This window comes from Oncorhynchus clarkii, chromosome 21, assembly GCF_045791955.1.
Source record: "Oncorhynchus clarkii lewisi isolate Uvic-CL-2024 chromosome 21, UVic_Ocla_1.0, whole genome shotgun sequence".
NCBI classification, from domain to species: domain Eukaryota; kingdom Metazoa; phylum Chordata; class Actinopteri; order Salmoniformes; family Salmonidae; genus Oncorhynchus; species Oncorhynchus clarkii.
In genome coordinates, this window is record NC_092167.1 from 49,664,862 (window position 1) to 49,683,811 (window position 18,950).

The 18,950-nt window shown below is 47.5% G+C and overlaps 1 protein-coding gene across 1 annotated transcript in view; it reads right to left on the reverse strand.

The window, feature by feature from the left end:
• Window positions 1-18,950, reverse strand: part of LOC139379247 (uncharacterized) — a 110,364-nt gene that overhangs the window by 676 nt on the left and 90,738 nt on the right. The gene's annotated exons all lie outside the window — the stretch shown is intronic.

Sequence of the window (18,950 nt, forward strand, 5' to 3'; positions counted from 1 at the left end):
AGCTTATTAACTAGGCCTTTCCTTGCAGCACTGGACCACATGACTGGACAATAATCAAGATAAAATAAAACTAGAGTCTGCAGGACTTGTTTTGAGGAGTGTTGTGTCAAAAAAGCAAAGCATCTCTTTATTACAGACAGACTTCTCTCCGTCTTTACAAACACTGAATCTATATGTTTTGACCATGACAGTTTACAATCTATGGTAACGCCAAATGGTTGTCTAGCAATGATCAACAACCAATTTGACAGAGGTTGAAGACTTTTGAAAAGAATAACGGACAAATGTTGCACAATCCAGGTGTAGAAAGCTCTTAGAGACTCACTCCAGAATGACTCACAGCTGTAAACGCTGCCGAAGGGGGTTCTAACATGTATTGACTTAGTGTATACTTATGTAAATTAGAATTTTCTAACAATTTGCAAACATTTCCCAAAACATGCTTTCACTTTGCCATTGTGCTCTGATGTGTATAGATGAGTGAGAACCAAAAAATACATTTAATCCATTTTGAAATCAGGTGAATACTTTCTGAAGGCACTTTCTGGATAGTTTACAGTATATATATATATATATATATATATATATATATATATATATATATATATATATATATTTTTTTACTCATCAATATGTAGTGTTTTGTTATGTATTTATTTTATTTGAGTAATTCCGATACCCAAGAAAAGTAAAGCCTCCTTCTTAACTTTCATACATTCACAAGTCCAATACACCAAATTATAGCTAAACTTCTTGCTAATCTACCCATCGTGTCCAATTTCAAAAAGGCTTTACAGCGAAAGCACACCACATAATTATGTTAGGTCAGAACCTAGTCACAATAAAAACACAGCCATTTTTCCAGTTGACATTGGTGCGTTATGTTCAGTAGTTCCAGGAGTTCCAAAAACATCCAGCGATTTTGCAGAGAGCCACGTCAATTTACAGAATTACTCATTATAAACTTTGATAAAAGATACAGGTGTAATGCACAGAATTATCGCTATACTTCTCCTTAACTTCTTTGATATAGGGGGCTATAACGCAACGTTAACTATTCATGAAAATCGCAAATGAAATGAAATAAATATATTCACTCACAAGCTTAGCCTTTTGTTAACAACACTGTCATCTCAGATTTTCAAAATATGCTTTTCAACCATAGCTACACAAGCATTTGTGTAAGAGTATTGATAGCCTAGCATAGCATTAAGCCTAGCATTCAGCAGGCAACATTTTCACAAAAACAAGAAAAGCATTCAAATAAAATAATTTACCTTTGAAGAACTTCGGATGTTTTCAATGAGGAGACTCTCAGTTAGATAGCAAATGTTCATTTTTTCCAAAAATATTATTTGTGTAGGAGAAATCGCTCCGTTTTGTTCATCACATTTGGCTAAGAAAAAAAAACGGAAAATGCTATCACTACAACGCCAATCTTTTTTCCAAATTAGCTCCATAATATCGACAGAAACATGGCAAACGTTGTTTAGAATCAATCCTCAAGGTGTTTTTAACTTCTTGAGAATACTTGACACGCAGACGTCCCAAGTATGCCCCTGGAAATGCAAATGCGCTACGCTAAATGCTAAATGTACTCGTTACAACTCAATCTTTGATCAAAATTCACAAGCAGGGTATTGAATTAAAGCTACACTCGTTGTGAACCTAGCCAGCAAGTCAGATTTTTAAAATGCTTTTCGGCGAAAGCATCAGAAGCTATTATCTGATAGCATGCACCCCCCAAAATGCCAGCTCGACACGTAAACAACAGATTTTGCGATAGCCGGCGCTACCCAAAACGCAGAAATAAAATATAAAACATTCATTACCTTAGACGAGCTTCTTTCTTGGCACTCCTATATGCCCCATAAACATCACTATTGGGTCTTTTTTTCGTTTAAATCGGTCCATATATACCCAAAATAGCTTTGTATGGAAGTTGTGTCATTCAGAAAAAATCATCGTTTTTAAACGCTGCGTAATTTTTTAAAATTAAAAAAGTCGACGATAAACTTTCACAAAACACTTCGAAATCCTTTTGTAATCCAACTTTAGGTATTAGTAAACGTTTATAAGCTATCAAAATGATTACAGGGCGATGTCTCTTCAATAGGTCTTCACTTCAAAAACAATGCCATCTGATATCTCCCTCAACTGCATCCGGGTGAAGACTGGGAAAATGGAGTTCAGATAGAAGGTTTTTCCAACAATTAATTCAATTGAAAATTAGGACAATGGCGCCATCGTGCGGAATTTGTATGAATTGCAGGCAGATTCCCATTAAATTCTGTTCTCTTTTAACAACTGGTGGAAGTGACTTATGGAAATTATTTTTTGCTTTCAGAGAGCAGTTTTTCTTGCGTTTTTCAATGAAAACACACGATCTGTTATAGTCTCAGCCATGATTTAACCAGTTTTATAAACTTCAGAGTGTTTTCTATCCACACATACTAATCATATGCATATACTATATTCCTGGCATGAGTAGCAGGACGCTGAAAAGTTGCGCGATTTTTAACAGAATTTTCGAAAAAGGAAGGGGTAGAAGTAAGAGGTTTTAACATATATGTTCAATAATATATCCGTCGAGGCAATTGGTTTCTCATAAGAAGCTACCTCAGTATTTTACGCAAGATTTTCTGCGGGAGACATCATGTGACCACTTGCTAAATGTGGTCCCTTACGGCTATTCTTCAACAGAAATGCGTAAAAAGACATCACAATGCTGTAGACACCTTGGGGAATACGTAGAAAATGTAAGCTCATTCGTAGCTCATTCACAGCCATATAAGGAGTCATTGGCATGAGGCAGTTTCAAAAAATGCGGCACTTCCTGATTGGATTTTTATCAGTGTAACATCAGTTCTGTTGCACTCACAGACAATATCTTTGCAGTTTTGGAAACGTCAGAGGGTTTTCTATCCAAATGTCACGTTCTGACCTTTGTTTCCTTTGTTTTGTATTTATTTAGTATGGTCAAGGCGTGAGTTGGGGTGGGCAGTCTATGTTTGTTTTTCTATGATTTGGGTATGTCTATGTTTCGGCCTAGTATGGTTCTCAATCAGAGGCAGGTGTCATTAGTTGTCTCTGATTGAGAATCATATTTAGGTAGCCTGGGTTTCACTGTGTGTTTGTGGGTGATTGTTCCTGTCTCTGTGTTTGCACCAGATAGGACTGTTTTGGGTTTTCACATTTCTTGTTTTGTTAGTTTGTTCATGTGTACTATTTCTTATTAAAAGAACCATGGACACGTACCACGCCGCATATTGGTCCTCCGATCCTTTTCGCCTCTCCTCTTCGGAAGAAGAGGAGGAAATCCCTTACACCAAAGCTGTCAATTAAATGCATAGTCGAGCATCTTTTTGTGACAAAATATCTTGTTTAAAACGGGAACGTTTTTTATCCAAAAATTAAAATACTTGTCCCCTAGTCGTAAAAGGTTAAGAAAGAGCTGCAGTTAGTTTCAGAATGGGTGGCAAGAAATAAGATAGTCCTAAATATTTCTAAAACTAAAAGCATTGTATTTGGGACAAATCAGTCACTAAACCCTAAACCTCAACTAAATCTTGTAATAAATCATGTGGGAATTGAGCAAGTTGAGGTGACTAAACTGCATGGAGTAACCCTGGATTGTAAACTGTAATGGTCAAAACATAGTAATACAACAGTAACTAAGATGGGGAGAAGTCCGTCTAGAACAAAGCGCTGCGCTGCCATCTTAGCAACACTGTGAACAAGGCAGGTCTTAGTTTTGTTGCACCTGGACTATTGTTCAGTTGTGAAGTCAGGTGCCACAAAGACAAAAACGTCTGGCCCTTGATGTACACGGAGATGCTAGCGTCTCCCTATCCTCAAGAGGCTTAAGTCTACCCCTTCCTTTTTCGAACATTCTGTTAAAAATCGCGCAACTTTTCAGCGTCCTGCTACTCATGCCAGGAATATAGTATATGCATATGATTAGTATGTGTGGATAGAAAACACTCTGAAGTTTCTAAAACTGGTTAAATCACGGCTGTGACTATAACAGATCGTGTGTTTCATTGAAAAACGCAAGAAAAACTGCATGCAATTCATACAGATTCCACACGATGTCGCCATTGTCGTCATTTTCAATGGAGTTTTTTGTTGGAAAATCCAACTAACTGGATTCCGTTTCTTCCGGTCTCCACCAGGATGTTTTCAATGTGCACATTGGCAGCCATTGATTTGCAGACGAGGAGCTATTGAATATACATCGCCCTGTAATCATTTTGATAGATTATAAACGTTACTAATACCTAAAGTTGGATTACAAAAGTATTTCAAAGTGTTTTGTGAAAGTTTATCGTCAACTTTTTTAATTTAAAAAAATGACGCAGCGTTTAAAAACGATTTTTTTTTCTGAATGACAGCTTCCATAGAAAGCTATTTTGGGTATATATGGACTGATTTAAACGAAAAAAAGACCCAATAGTGATGTTTATGGGGCATATAGGAGTGCCAAGAAAGAAGCTCGTCAAAGGTAATGAATGTTTTATATTTTATTTCTGCGTTTTGTGTAGCGCCGGATAAGCAAAGTCTTTGTTTACGTCGCATTCAGGCATTTTGAGGTGTTGCATGCTATCAGATAATAGCTTCTCATGCTTTCGCCGAAAAGCATTTTAAAAATCTGACTTGTTGGCTAGGTTCACAACGAGTGTAGCTTTAATTCAATACCCTGCATGTGAATTTTGATTAAGGTTTGAGTTTTAACGAGTACATTTAGCATTTAGCGTAGCGCATTTGCATTTCCAGGTGTCTACTTGAGACATCTGCGTCTCAAGTAGGAGCAAGAAGGCCAATAGACTTGATTCAGGATGATGATTGCTAAGATTGTGAGGGTATGATGTTGAAATTATCAGTCCAATCAAAGCAACTGTACACGTCACATGATTTCATCTGTGGCCAATGACCTTGAGCCTTCTTGGAAGGGCAATTGTAATATAACTCTATGGTAGGACCCAAAAGGGATGACATTTTAGATGTCTACCATCCCTAAAGGACTGTAGTTAGGCGATTACGCAACGTCCCCGTGAGTGACAGAATACTGAGCCAATCACGGCGAAATGCTCCTATTTTCTGCTGGCCCGCCCCACCACCACAGAAAGGCGCTACATCATTTTTTGCTATAAATGTTGGTCTCAAAACTCTGTCCCACCTGCCTTGAATGGCGGTGTAAAATGTAACAATGTCAGTGTTGATTCAAAACAGGAGAATACAAGGAATAGGGTACTCTACCTTTAACCAGAGTCTATAGGGAATAGCGTGCACTACGTTTAATCAGGGCCTATAGGGAATAGAGTGCACTACATTTAATCAGAGTCTATAGGGAATAGGGTGCACTACATTTAATCAGAGCCTATAGGGAATAGGGTGCACTACCTTTAACCGGAGCCTATAGGGAATAGGGTGCACTACCTTTAACCAGAGCCTATAGGGAATAGGGAGCACTTCCTTTAACCAGAGCATATAGGGAAGAGGGTGCACTACCTTTAACCAGAGCCTATAGGGAATAGGGAGCACTACCTTTAACCTGGGCCTATAGGGAATAGGGTGCACTACGTTTAATCAGAGCCTACAGGGAATAGGGAGCACTACCTTTAATCAGAGCCTATAGGGAATAGGGAGCACTTCCTTTAATCAGAGCCTACAGGGAATAGGGTGCACTAACTTTAACCAGAGCCTATAGGGAATAGGGTGCACTACCTTTAACCAGAGCCTATAGGGAATAGGGTGCACTACCTTTAACCAGAGCCTACAGGGAATAGGGTGCACTACCTTTATTTATTTATTTTATTTTATTTCACCTTTATTTAACCAGGTAGGCTAGTTGAGAACACCTTTATTTAACCAGGTAGGCCAGTTGAGAACACCTTTATTTAACCAGGTAGGCTAGTTGAGAACACCTTTATTTAACCAGGTAGGCCAGTTGAGAACACCTTTATTTAACCAGGTAGGCTAGTTGAGAACACCTTTATTTAACCAGGTAGGCTAGTTGAGAACAAGTTCTCATTTGCAACTGCGACCTGGCCAAGATAAGGCATAGCAGTGTGAACAGACAACACAGAGTTACACATGGAGTAAACAATTAACAAGTCAATAACACAGTAGAAAAAAGGGGAGTCTATATATACATTGTGTGCAAAAGGCATGAGAAGGTAGGCAAATAATTACAATTATGCAGATTAACACTGGAGTGATAAATGATCAGATGGTTATGTAAAGGTAGAGATATTGGTGTGCAAAAGAGCAGAAAAATAAATAAATAAAAACAGTATGGGGATGAGGTAGGTGAAAATGGGTGGGCTATTTACCAATAGACTATGTACAGCTGCAGCGATCGGTTAGCTGCTCAGATAGCAGATGTTTGAAGTTGGTGAGGGAGATAAAAGTCTCCAACTTCAGTGATTTTTGCAATTCGTTCCAATCACAGGCAGCAGAGAACTGGAACGAAAGGCGGCCAAATGAGGTGTTGGCTTTAGGGATGATCAGTGAGATACACCTGCTGGAGCGCGTGCTACGGATGGGTGTTGCCATCGTAACCAGTGAACTGAGATAAGGCGGAGCTTTACCTAGCATGGACTTGTAGATGAGCTGGAGCCAGTGGGTCTGGCGACGAATATGTAGCGAGGGCCAGCCGATTAGAGCATACAAGTCGCAGTGGTGGGTGGTATAAGGTGCTTTAGTGACAAAACGGATGGCACTGTGATAAACTGCATCCAGTTTGCTGAGTAGAGTGTTGGAAGCAATTTTGTAGATGACATCGCCGAAGTCGAGGATCGGTAGGATAGTCAGTTTTACTAGGGTAAGTTTGGCGGCGTGAGTGAAGGAGGCTTTGTTGCGGAATAGAAAGCCGACTCTTGATTTGATTTTCGATTGGAGATGTTTGATATGGGTCTGGAAGGAGAGTTTAGAGTCTAGCCAGACACCTAGGTACTTATAGATGTCCACATATTCAAGGTCGGAACCATCCAGGGTGGTGATGCTGGTCAGGCGTGCGGGTGCAGGCAGCGAACGGTTGAAAAGCATGCATTTGGTTTTACTAGCGTTTAAGAGCAGTTGGAGGCCACGGAAGGAGTGCTGTATGGCATTGAAGCTCGTTTGGAGGTTAGATAGCACAGTGTCCAAGGACGGGCCGGAAGTATATAGAATGGTGTCGTCTGCGTAGAGGTGGATCAGGGAATCGCCCGCAGCATGAGAAACATCATTGATATATACAGAGAAAAGAGTCGGCCCGAGAATTGAACCCTGTGGCACCCCCATAGAGACTGCCAGAGGACCGGACAGCATGCCCTCCGATTTGACACACTGAACTCTGTCTGCAAAGTAATTGGTGAACCAGGCAAGGCAGTCATCCGAAAAACCGAGGCTACTGAGTCTGCCAATAAGAATACGGTGATTGACAGAGTCGAAAGCCTTGGCAAGGTCTATGAAGACGGCTGCACAGTACTGTCTTTTATCGATGGCGGTTATGATATCGTTTAGCACCTTGAGCGTGGCTGAGGTACACCCGTGACCAGCTCGGAAACCAGATTGCACAGCGGAGAAGGTACGGTGGGATTCAAGATGGTCAGTGATCTGTTTGTTGACTTGGCTTTCGAAGACCTTAGATAGGCAGGGCAGGATGGATATTGGTCTGTAACAGTTTGGGTCCAGGGTGTCGCCCCCTTTGAAGAGGGGGATGACTGCGGCAGCTTTCCAATCCTTGGGGATCTCAGACGATATGAAAGAGAGGTTGAACAGGCTGGTAATAGGGGTTGCGACAATGGCGGCGGATAGTTTCAGGAATAGAGGGTCCAGATTGTCAAGCCCAGCTGATTTGTACGGGTCCAGGTTTTGCAGCTCTTTCAGAACATCTGCTATCTGGATTTGGGTAAAGGAGAACCTGGAGAGGCTTGGGCGAGTAGCTGCGGGGGGGGGGGAGCTGTTGGACGAGGTTGGAGTAGCCAGGCGGAAGGCATGGCCAGCCGTTGAGAAATGCTTGTTGAAGTTTTCGATAATCATGGATTTATCGGTGGTGACCGTGTTACCTAGCCTCAGTGCAGTGGGCAGCTGGGAGGAGGTGCTCTTGTTCTCCATGGACTTCACAGTGTCCCAGAACTTTTTGGAGTTGGAGCTACAGGATGCAAACTTCTGCCTGAAGAAGTTGGCTTTAGCTTTCCTGACTGACTGTGTGTATTGGTTCCTGACTTCCCTGAACAGTTGCATATCGCGGGGACTGTTCGATGTTAGTGCAGTCCGCCACAGGATGTTTTTGTGCTGGTCGAGGGCAGTCAGGTCTGGAGTGAACCAGGGGCTATATCTGTTCTTAGTTCTGCATTTTTTGAACGGAGCATGCTTATCTAAAATGGTGAGGAAGTTACTTTTAAAGAAAGACCAGGCATCCTCAACTGACGGGATGAGGTCAATGTCCTTCCAGGATACCCGGGCCAGGTCGATTAGAAAGGCCTGCTCACAGAAGTGTTTTAGGGAGCGTTTGACAGTGATGAGGGGTGGTCGTTTGACTGCGGCTCCGTAGCGGATACAGGCAATGAGGCAGTGATCGCTGAGATCCTGGTTGAAGACAGCGGAGGTGTATTTGGAGGGCCAGTTGGTCAGGATGACGTCAATGAGGGTGCCCTTGTTTACAGAGTTAGGGTTGTACCTGGTGGGTTCCTTGATGATTTGAGTGAGATTGAGGGCATCTAGCTTAGATTGTAGGACTGCCGGGGTGTTAAGCATATCCCAGTTTAGGTCACCTAACAGAACAAACTCTGAAGCTAGATGGGGGGCGATCAATTCACAAATGGTGTCCAGGGCACAGCTGGGAGCTGAGGGGGGTCGGTAGCAGGCGGCAACAGTGAGAGACTTATTTCTGGAGAGAGTAATTTTCAAAATTAGTAGTTCGAACTGTTTGGGTATGGACCTGGAAAGTATGACATTACTTTGCAGGCTCTCTCTGCAGTAGACTGCAACTCCTCCTCCTTTGGCAGTTCTATCTTGACGGAAGATGTTATAGTTGGGTATGGAAATCTCAGAATTTTTGGTGGCCTTCCTGAGCCAGGATTCAGACACGGCAAGGACATCAGGGTTAGCAGAGTGTGCTAGAGCAGTGAGTAAGACAAACTTAGGGAGGAGGCTTCTGATGTTGACATGCATGAAACCAAGGCTTTTTCGATCACAGAAGTCAACAAATGAGGGTGCCTGGGGACATGCAGGGCCTGGGTTTACCTCCACATCACCCGCGGAACAGAGAAGGAGTAGTATGAGGGTGCGGCTGAAGGCTATCAAAACTGGTCGCCTAGGGCGTTGGGGACAGAGAATAAGAGGAGCAGGTTTCTGGGCATGGTAGAATATATTCAGGGCATAATGCGCAAACAGGGGTATGGTGGGGTGCGGGTACAGCGGAGGTAAGCCCAGGCACTGGGTGATGATGAGAGAGGTTGTATCTCTGGACATGCTGGTTGTAATGGGTGAGGTCACCGCATGTGTGGGGGGTGGGACAAAGGAGGTAACAGGGGTATAAAGAGTGGAACTAGGGGCTCCATTGTAAACTAAAACAATGATAACTAACCTGCACAACAGTATACAAGGCATATTGACATATGAGAGAGACATACAGCGAGGCATACAGTAATCACAGGTGTTGAATTGGGAGAGCTAGCTAAAACAGTAGGTGAGACAACAGCTAATCAGCTAGCACAACAACAGCAGGTAGAATGGCGATTGATTAGGCAGAGAGGGTCGGATTAACTACACACAGAGCCTAAGTGCGGCTGGGGCCGACAGATAAAACATAAACAAGCAGAATGGATTACCGTGATTAATGGACAGTCCAGCATGCATCAGCTATGTAGTCAAGTGATCAGTGTCCAAGGGGCAGCGGTGGATGGGGCAGGGAAGCTGGACTGGCGAGTGTTATCCAGGTTAGAAAACTAACAATGACCAAATAGCTTGTAGCCAGTTAGCTGGTTAGCTTCTGGAGGTTCTTGAGTGTGTTCTAAAAATGTAAAGATAATAGCGGTTCCGTATCACATTGGGTGAGGCAGGTTACCGAAAGGTATAAACAAATTAAAAATCGAAAAGGGATAGAAAGTAAATATGGGTTCAGTGAGTGTTTGGGACGCGGCGATTCAGACGGTTAGCAGGCCTGTGCTAACAAGCTAACAGTTAGTAGACGGTGCTAAACACGGTAGCAGTTAGCGGACCGGGCTAAACAAGCTAGCAGTTAGCAGGCCGAATTTGCAAGCAAGGAGATAGCAAGGGCTAGAGAGTTAGCCTTTGGGGACGTCGCGATGGGGGTATCTGTTTATTCCTCTTCATGCAGTGACATCGATGGACCGGTCGTGGGTCTGGATATTGTAGCCCAGGAGCTCAAAATGTTCCGTTTGCGATGGGAATCCGGGGATGAAAAATAAAATAAAATAATAAATAGGTCCGTTATGCTCTGGTTAGAGTCGCGTTGTTCGAACTGGCGAGAGCTTTCCGAGCTAAAGGTTAGCTGATGACCGGTTAGCTGAAGACCGCTAGCAATGTTTTGCTGAAGCTGGTAGTTCGTTGGCTAGCTTCAGTTGAGGGGTTCCAGGTCCGAAGTAAATATAAATACTTTAGGAAAAATAGCTACGTTGGGTGAGGCGGGTTGCAGGAGAGTATTTAGAAGAAGTTGAGGTTCAGCAAAAAGTTTTAAAGATATGTGAAGAAAAAAACGAAAAAAACGAAAACAAACGATATATACAAGGGACACTACACGACAATACGTCCTACTGCTACGCCATCTTGGACACACAAAGCCTACAAAGCCTACAACCAGAGCCTACATGGAATAGGGTGCACTACCTTTAACCAGAGCCTATAGGTAGTATTGTGCACTACCTTTAACCAGAGCCAATAGGGAATAGGGAGCACTACCTTTAACCAGAGCCTATAGGGAATAGGGTGCACTACCTTTAACCAGGGCCTATAGGGAATAGGGTGCACTACCTTTAACCAGGGCCTATAGGGAATAGGGTGCACTACCTTTAACCAGAGCCTATAGGGAATAGGGTAATCTACCTTTAATTATAGCGTATAGGGAAAAGGGTAATCTACCTTTAATTATAGAGTATAGGGAAAAGGGTAATCTACCTTTAATTAGAGCGTATAGGGAATAGGGTACTCTAGCTTTAACCAGCGTTCTTCTATCTGCTCTTGTTTCATGGGTTTGTCTAAAAGAACAGGAGATGGTCAGTCAACAGGCTCTCTCTCTCTCTCTCTCTCTCTCTCTCTCTCTCTCTCTCTCTCTCTCTCTCTCTCTCTCTCTCTCTCTCTCTCTCTCTCTCTCTCTCTCTCTCTCTCTCTCTCTCTCTCTCTCTCTCTCTCTCTCTCTCTCTCTCTCTCTCTCAATTTGATTTCAATTTAATAAGGGCTTTAATAAAAATGAACAGCAAACATTACACTCCAACAGAATAAAGACATTACAAATGTCATATTATATATATATACAGGGTTGTAACAAATGTACAAATAGTTAAAGTACAAAAGGGAAAATAAATAAGCATAAATATGGGTTGTATTTAACCCAGTAGATATGGGAGTTTATCATTATTGGGTTTGTTTTCAAATTCTTTGTGGGTCTCTGTCTCCAAGATGGTCATACATTGGGCAGGAGGTTAGGAAGTGCAGTTTCCACCTCATTTTGTGGGCAGTGAGCACATAGCCTGTATTCTCTTGAGAGCCAGGTCTGCCTTCTGCAGTCTTTCTCAATAGCAGGGCTATACCATTCTTGTTAGCTCTACTTTCCAATGTGTCAAGTAATTCTCATGTTTTCTCATGATTTGGTTGGGTCTAATTGTATTGCTTTCCTCTCTCGCTCCCTCTCTCTCTCTTTTTATCTCTCTATATATATTTCCCTTAAAAACATGATTCCTCTGTTTCTAAGTAGGTCACAACACCTCCGCCTCTCCCTCCCTCCATCTCTTTCACTTCTCTCCCCAGTCTTCTATCTTCTCCCTCCCTCTCTCCTTCGCTTTTCCAGTCTATTTTCTTTGCTTCTCTACCCCCCTCCCTTACCCAATTTTCTCTCCTCTTTACTTTTCTCCATCTCTCTCACTCTGTTGCAGCATCTTCATTATCATCTCTCTTCCCCTGTCGTCATTCCTCCCTTCCCCTCCGCCTCGTCGCCAACTCAACTCAATCCATTCCCATCCTTCCCCTGACTCCAACCCAATCCCTTCCCATCCTTCCCCTGACTCCAACCCAATCCCTTCCCATCCTTCCCCTGACTCCAACCCAATCCCTTCCCATCCTTCCCCTGACTCCAACCCAATCCCTTCCCATCCTTCCCCTGACTCCAACCCAATCCCTTCCCATCCTTCCCCTGACTCCAACCCAATCCATTCCCATCCTTCATCTGTCATCATACCTCCATTCCATCCTTCCCCTGACTCCAACCCAATCCCTTCCCATCCTTCCCCTGACTCCAACCCAATCCATTCCCATCCTTCCTCTGTCATCATACCTCCATTCCATCCTTCCCCTGACTCCAACCCAATCCCTTCCCATCCTTCCCCTGACTCCAACCCAATCCCTTCCCATCCTTCCCCTGACTCCAACCCAATCCCTTCCCATCCTTCCCCTGACTCCAACCCAATCCATTCCCATCCTTCCTCTGTCATCATACCTCCATTCCATCCTTCCCCTGACTCCAACCCAATCCCTTCCCATCCTTCCCCTGACTCCAACCCAATCCCTTCCCATCCTTCCCCTGACTCCAACCCAATCCCTTCCCATCCTTCCCCTGACTCCAACCCAATCCATTCCCATCCTTCCTCTGTCATCATACCTCCATTCCATCCTTCCCCTGACTCCAACCCAATCCCTTCCCATCCTTCCCCTGACTCCAACCCAATCCCTTCCCATCCTTCCCCTGACTCCAACCCAATCCCTTCCCATCCTTCCTCTGTCATCACCCTCCCTTCCCATCCTTCCCCTGACTCCAACCCAATCCCTTCCCATCCTTCCCCTGACTCCAACCCAATCCCTTCCCATCCTTCCCCTGACTCCAACCCAATCCCTTCCCATCCTTCCTCTGTCATCATCTCTCCATTCCATCCTTCCCCTGACTCCAACCCAATCCCTTCCCATCCTTCCCCTGACTCCAACCCAATCCCTTCCCATCCTTCCCCTGACTCCAACCCAATCCCTTCCCATCCTTCCCCTGACTCCAACCCAATCCCTTCCCATCCTTCCCCTGACTCCAACCCAATCCCTTCCCATCCTTCCCCTGACTCCAACCCAATCCCTTCCCATCCTTCCCCTGACTCCAACCCAATCCCTTCCCATCCTTCCCCTCGCTCCAACCCAATCCCTTCCCGTCCTTCCCCTGACTCCAACCCAATCCCTTTCCATCCTTCCTCTGACTCCAACCCAATCCCTTCCCATCCTTCCCCTGACTCCAACCCAATCCCTTCCCATCCTTCCCCTGACTCCAACCCAATCCCTTCCCATCCTTCCCCTGACTCCAACCCAATACCTTCCCATCCTTCCCCTGACTCCAACCCAATCCCTTCCCATCCTTCCCCTGACTCCAACCCAATCCCTTCCCATCCTTCCCCTGACTCCAACCCAATCCCTTCCCATCCTTCACCTGACTCCAACCCAATCCCTTCCCATCCTTCCCCTGACTCCAACCCAATCCCTTCCCATCCTTCCCCTGACTCCAACCCAATCCCTTCCCATCCTTCCCCTGACTCCAACCCAATCCCTTCCCATCCTTCCCCTGACTCCAACCCAATCCCTTCCCATCCTTCCCCTGACTCCAACCCAATCCCTTCCCATCCTTCCCCTGACTCCAACCCAATCCCTTCCCATCCTTCCCCTCGCTCCAACCCAATCCCTTCCCGTCCTTCCCCTGACTCCAACCCAATCCCTTCCCATCCTTCCCCTGACTCCAACCCAATCCCTTCCCATCCTTCCCCTGACTCCAACCCAATCCATTCCCATCCTTCCTCTGTCATCATACCTCCATTCCATCCTTCCCCTGACTCCAACCCAATCCCTTCCCATCCTTCCCCTAACTCCAACCCAATCCCTTCCCATCCTTCCCCTGACTCCAACCCAATCCCTTCCCATCCTTCCTCTGTCATCACCCTCCCTTCCCATCCTTCCCCTGACTCCAACCCAATCCCTTCCCATCCTTCCCCTGACTCCAACCCAATCCCTTCCCATCCTTCCCCTGACTCCAACCCAATCCCTTCCCATCCTTCCTCTGTCATCATCCCTCCATTCCATCCTTCCCCTGACTCCAACCCAATCCCTTCCCATCCTTCCCCTGACTCCAACCCAATCCCTTCCCATCCTTCCCCTGACTCCAACCCAATCCCTTCCCATCCTTCCCCTGACTCCAACCCAATCCCTTCCCATCCTTCCCCTGACTCCAACCCAATCCCTTCCCATCCTTCCCCTGACTCCAACCCAATCCCTTCCCATCCTTCCCCTGACTCCAACCCAATCCCTTCCCATCCTTCCCCTGACTCCAACCCAATCCCTTACCATCCTTCCCCTCGCTCCAACCCAATCCCTTCCCGTCCTTCCCCTGACTCCAACCCAATCCCTTTCCATCCTTCCCCTGACTCCAACCCAATCCCTTCCCATCCTTCCCCTGACTCCAACCCAATCCCTTCCCATCCTTCCCCTGACTCCAACCCAATCCCTTCCCATCCTTCCCCTGACTCCAACCCAATCCATTCCCATCCTTCCTCTGTCATCATACCTCCATTCCATCCTTCCCCTGACTCCAACCCAATCCCTTCCCATCCTTCCCCTGACTCCAACCCAATCCCTTCCCATCCTTCCCCTGACTCCAACCCAATCCCTTCCCATCCTTCCTCTGTCATCACCCTTCCTTCCCATCCTTCCCCTGACTCCAACCCAATCCCTTCCCATCCTTCCCCTGACTCCAACCCAATCCCTTCCCATCCTTCCCCTGACTCCAACCCAATCCCTTCCCATCCTTCCTCTGTCATCATCCCTCCATTCCATCCTTCCCCTGACTCCAACCCAATCCCTTCCCATCCTTCCCCTGACTCCTACCCAATCCCTTCCCATCCTTCCCCTGACTCCAACCCAATCCCTTCCCATCCTTCCCCTGACTCCAACCCAATCCCTTCCCATCCTTCCCCTGACTCCAACCCAATCCCTTCCCATCCTTCCCCTGACTCCAACCCAATCCCTTCCCATCCTTCCCCTGACTCCAACCCAATCCCTTCCCATCCTTCCCCTGACTCCAACCCAATCCCTTCCCATCCTTCCTCTGTCATCATCCCTCCATTCCATCCTTCCCCTGACTCCAACCCAATCCCTTCCCATCCTTCCCCTGACTCCAACCCAATCCCTTCCCATCCTTCCCCTGACTCCAACCCAATCCCTTCCCATCCTTCCCCTGACTCCAACCCAATCCCTTCCCATCCTTCCCCTGACTCCAACCCAATCCCTTCCCATCCTTCCCCTGACTCCAACCCAATCCCTTCCCATCCTTCCCCTGACTCCAACCCAATCCCTTCCCATCCTTCCCCTGACTCCAACCCAATCCCTTCCCATCCTTCCCCTCGCTCCAACCCAATCCCTTCCCGTCCTTCCCCTGACTCCAACCCAATCCCTTTCCATCCTTCCCCTGACTCCAACCCAATCCCTTCCCATCCTTCCCCTGACTCCAACCCAATCAATTCCCATCCTTCCCCTGACTCCAACCCAATCCCTTCCCATCCTTCCCCTGACTCCAACCCAATACCTTCCCATCCTTCCCCTGACTCCAACCCAATCCCTTCCCATCCTTCCCCTGACTCCAACCCAATCCCTTCCCATCCTTCCCCTGACTCCAACCCAATCCCTTCCCATCCTTCACCTGACTCCAACCCAATCCCTTCCCATCCTTCCCCTGACTCCAACCCAATCCCTTCCCATCCTTCCCCTGACTCCAACCCAATCCCTTCCCATCCTTCCCCTGACTCCAACCCAATCCCTTCCCATCCTTCCCCTGACTCCAACCCAATCCCTTCCCATCCTTCCCCTGACTCCAACCCAATCCCTTCCCATCCTTCCCCTGACTCCAACCCAATCCATTCCCATCCTTCCTCTGTCATCATACCTCCATTCCATCCTTCCCCTGACTCCAACCCAATCCCTTCCCATCCTTCCCCTGACTCCAACCCAATCCCTTCCCATCCTTCCCCTGACTCCAACCCAATCCCTTCCCATCCTTCCCCTGACTCCAACCCAATCCATTCCCATCCTTCCTCTGTCATCATACCTCCATTCCATCCTTCCCCTGACTCCAACCCAATCCCTTCCCATCCTTCCCCTGACTCCAACCCAATCCCTTCCCATCCTTCCCCTGACTCCAACCCAATCCCTTCCCATCCTTCCTCTGTCATCACCCTCCCTTCCCATCCTTCCCCTGACTCCAACCCAATCCCTTCCCATCCTTCCCCTGACTCCAACCCAATCCCTTCCCATCCTTCCCCTGACTCCAACCCAATCCCTTCCCATCCTTCCTCTGTCATCATCCCTCCATTCCATCCTTCCCCTGACTCCAACCCAATCCCTTCCCATCCTTCCCCTGACTCCAACCCAATCCCTTCCCATCCTTCCCCTGACTCCAACCCAATCCCTTCCCATCCTTCCCCTGACTCCAACCCAATCCCTTCCCATCCTTCCCCTGACTCCAACCCAATCCCTTCCCATCCTTCCCCTGACTCCAACCCAATCCCTTCCCATCCTTCCCCTGACTCCAACCCAATCCCTTCCCATCCTTCCCCTGACTCCAACCCAATCCCTTCCCATCCTTCCCCTCGCTCCAACCCAATCCCTTCCCGTCCTTCCCCTGACTCCAACCCAATCCCTTTCCATCCTTCCCCTGACTCCAACCCAATCCCTTCCCATCCTTCCCCTGACTCCAACCCAATCCCTTCCCATCCTTCCCCTGACTCCAACCCAATCCCTTCCCATCCTTCCCCTGACTCCAACCCAATACCTTCCCATCCTTCCCCTGACTCCAACCCAATCCCTTCCCATCCTTCCCCTGACTCCAACCCAATCCCTTCCCATCCTTCCCCTGACTCCAACCCAATCCCTTCCCATCCTTCACCTGACTCCAACCCAATCCCTTCCCATCCTTCCCCTGACTCCAACCCAATCCCTTCCCATCCTTCCCCTGACTCCAACCCAATCCCTTCCCATCCTTCCCCTGACTCCAACCCAATCCCTTCCCATCCTTCCCCTGACTCCAACCCAATCCCTTCCCATCCTTCCCCTGACTCCAACCCAATCCCTTCCCATCCTTCCCCTGACTCCAACCCAATCCCTTCCCATCCTTCCCCTGACTCCAACCCAATCCCTTCCCATCCTTCCCCTGACTCCAACCCAATCCCTTCCCATCCTTCCCCTGACTCCAACCCAATCCCTTCCCATCCTTCCCCTGACTCCAACCCAATCCCTTCCCATCCTTCCCCTGACTCCAACCCAATCCCTTCCCATCCTTCCCCTCGCTCCAACCCAATCCCTTCCCGTCCTTCCCCTGACTCCAACCCAATCCCTTTCCATCCTTCCCCTGACTCCAACCCAATCCCTTCCCATCCTTCCCCTGACTCCAACCCAATCAATTCCCATCCTTCCCCTGACTCCAACCCAATCCCTTCCCATCCTTCCCCTGACTCCAACCCAATACCTTCCCATCCTTCCCCTGACTCCAACCCAATCCCTTCCCATCCTTCCCCTGACTCCAACCCAATCCCTTCCCATCCTTCCCCTGACTCCAACCCAATCCCTTCCCATCCTTCACCTGACTCCAACCCAATCCCTTCCCATCCTTCCCCTCCAACCCAATCCCTTCCCATCCTTCCCCTGACTCCAACCCAATCCCTTCCCATCCTTCCCCTGACTCCAACCCAATCCCTTCCCATCCTTCCCCTGACTCCAACCCAATCCCTTCCCATCCTTCCCCTGACTCCAACCCAATCCCTTCCCATCCTTCCCCTGACTCCAACCCAATCCCTTTCCCTGTCATCCTTCCCCTGACTCCAACCCAATCCCTTCCCATCCTTCCCCTGACTCCAACCCAATCCCTTCCCATCCTTCCCCTGACTCCAACCCAATCCCTTCCCATCCTTCCCCTGACTCCAACCCAATCCATTCCCATCCTTCCTCTGTCATCATACCTCCATTCCATCCTTCCCCTGACTCCAACCCAATCCCTTCCCATCCTTCCCCTGACTCCAACCCAATCCCTTCCCATCCTTCCCCTGACTCCAACCCAATCCCTTCCCATCCTTCCTCTGTCATCACCCTCCCTTCCCATCCTTCCCCTGACTCCAACCCAATCCCTTCCCATCCTTCCCCTGACTCCAACCCAATCCCTTCCCATCCTTCCCCTGACTCCAACCCAATCCCTTCCCATCCTTCCTCTGTCATCATCCCTCCATTCCATCCTTCCCCTGACTCCAACCCAATCCCTTCCCATCCTTCCCCTGACTCCAACCCAATCCCTTCCCATCCTTCCCCTGACTCCAACCCAATCCCTTCCCATCCTTCCCCTGACTCCAACCCAATCCCTTCCCATCCTTCCCCTGACTCCAACCCAATCCCTTCGCATCCTTCCCCTGACTCCAACCCAATCCCTTCCCATCCTTCCCCTGACTCCAACCCAATCCCTTCCCATCCTTCCCCTGACTCCAACCCAATCCCTTCCCATCCTTCCCCTCGCTCCAACCCAATCCCTTCCCGTCCTTCCCCTGACTCCAACCCAATCCCTTTCCATCCTTCCCCTGACTCCAACCCAATCCCTTCCCATCCTTCCCCTGACTCCAACCCAATCCCTTCCCATCCTTCCCCTGACTCCAACCCAATCCCTTCCCATCCTTCCCCTGACTCCAACCCAATACCTTCCCATCCTTCCCCTGACTCCAACCCAATCCCTT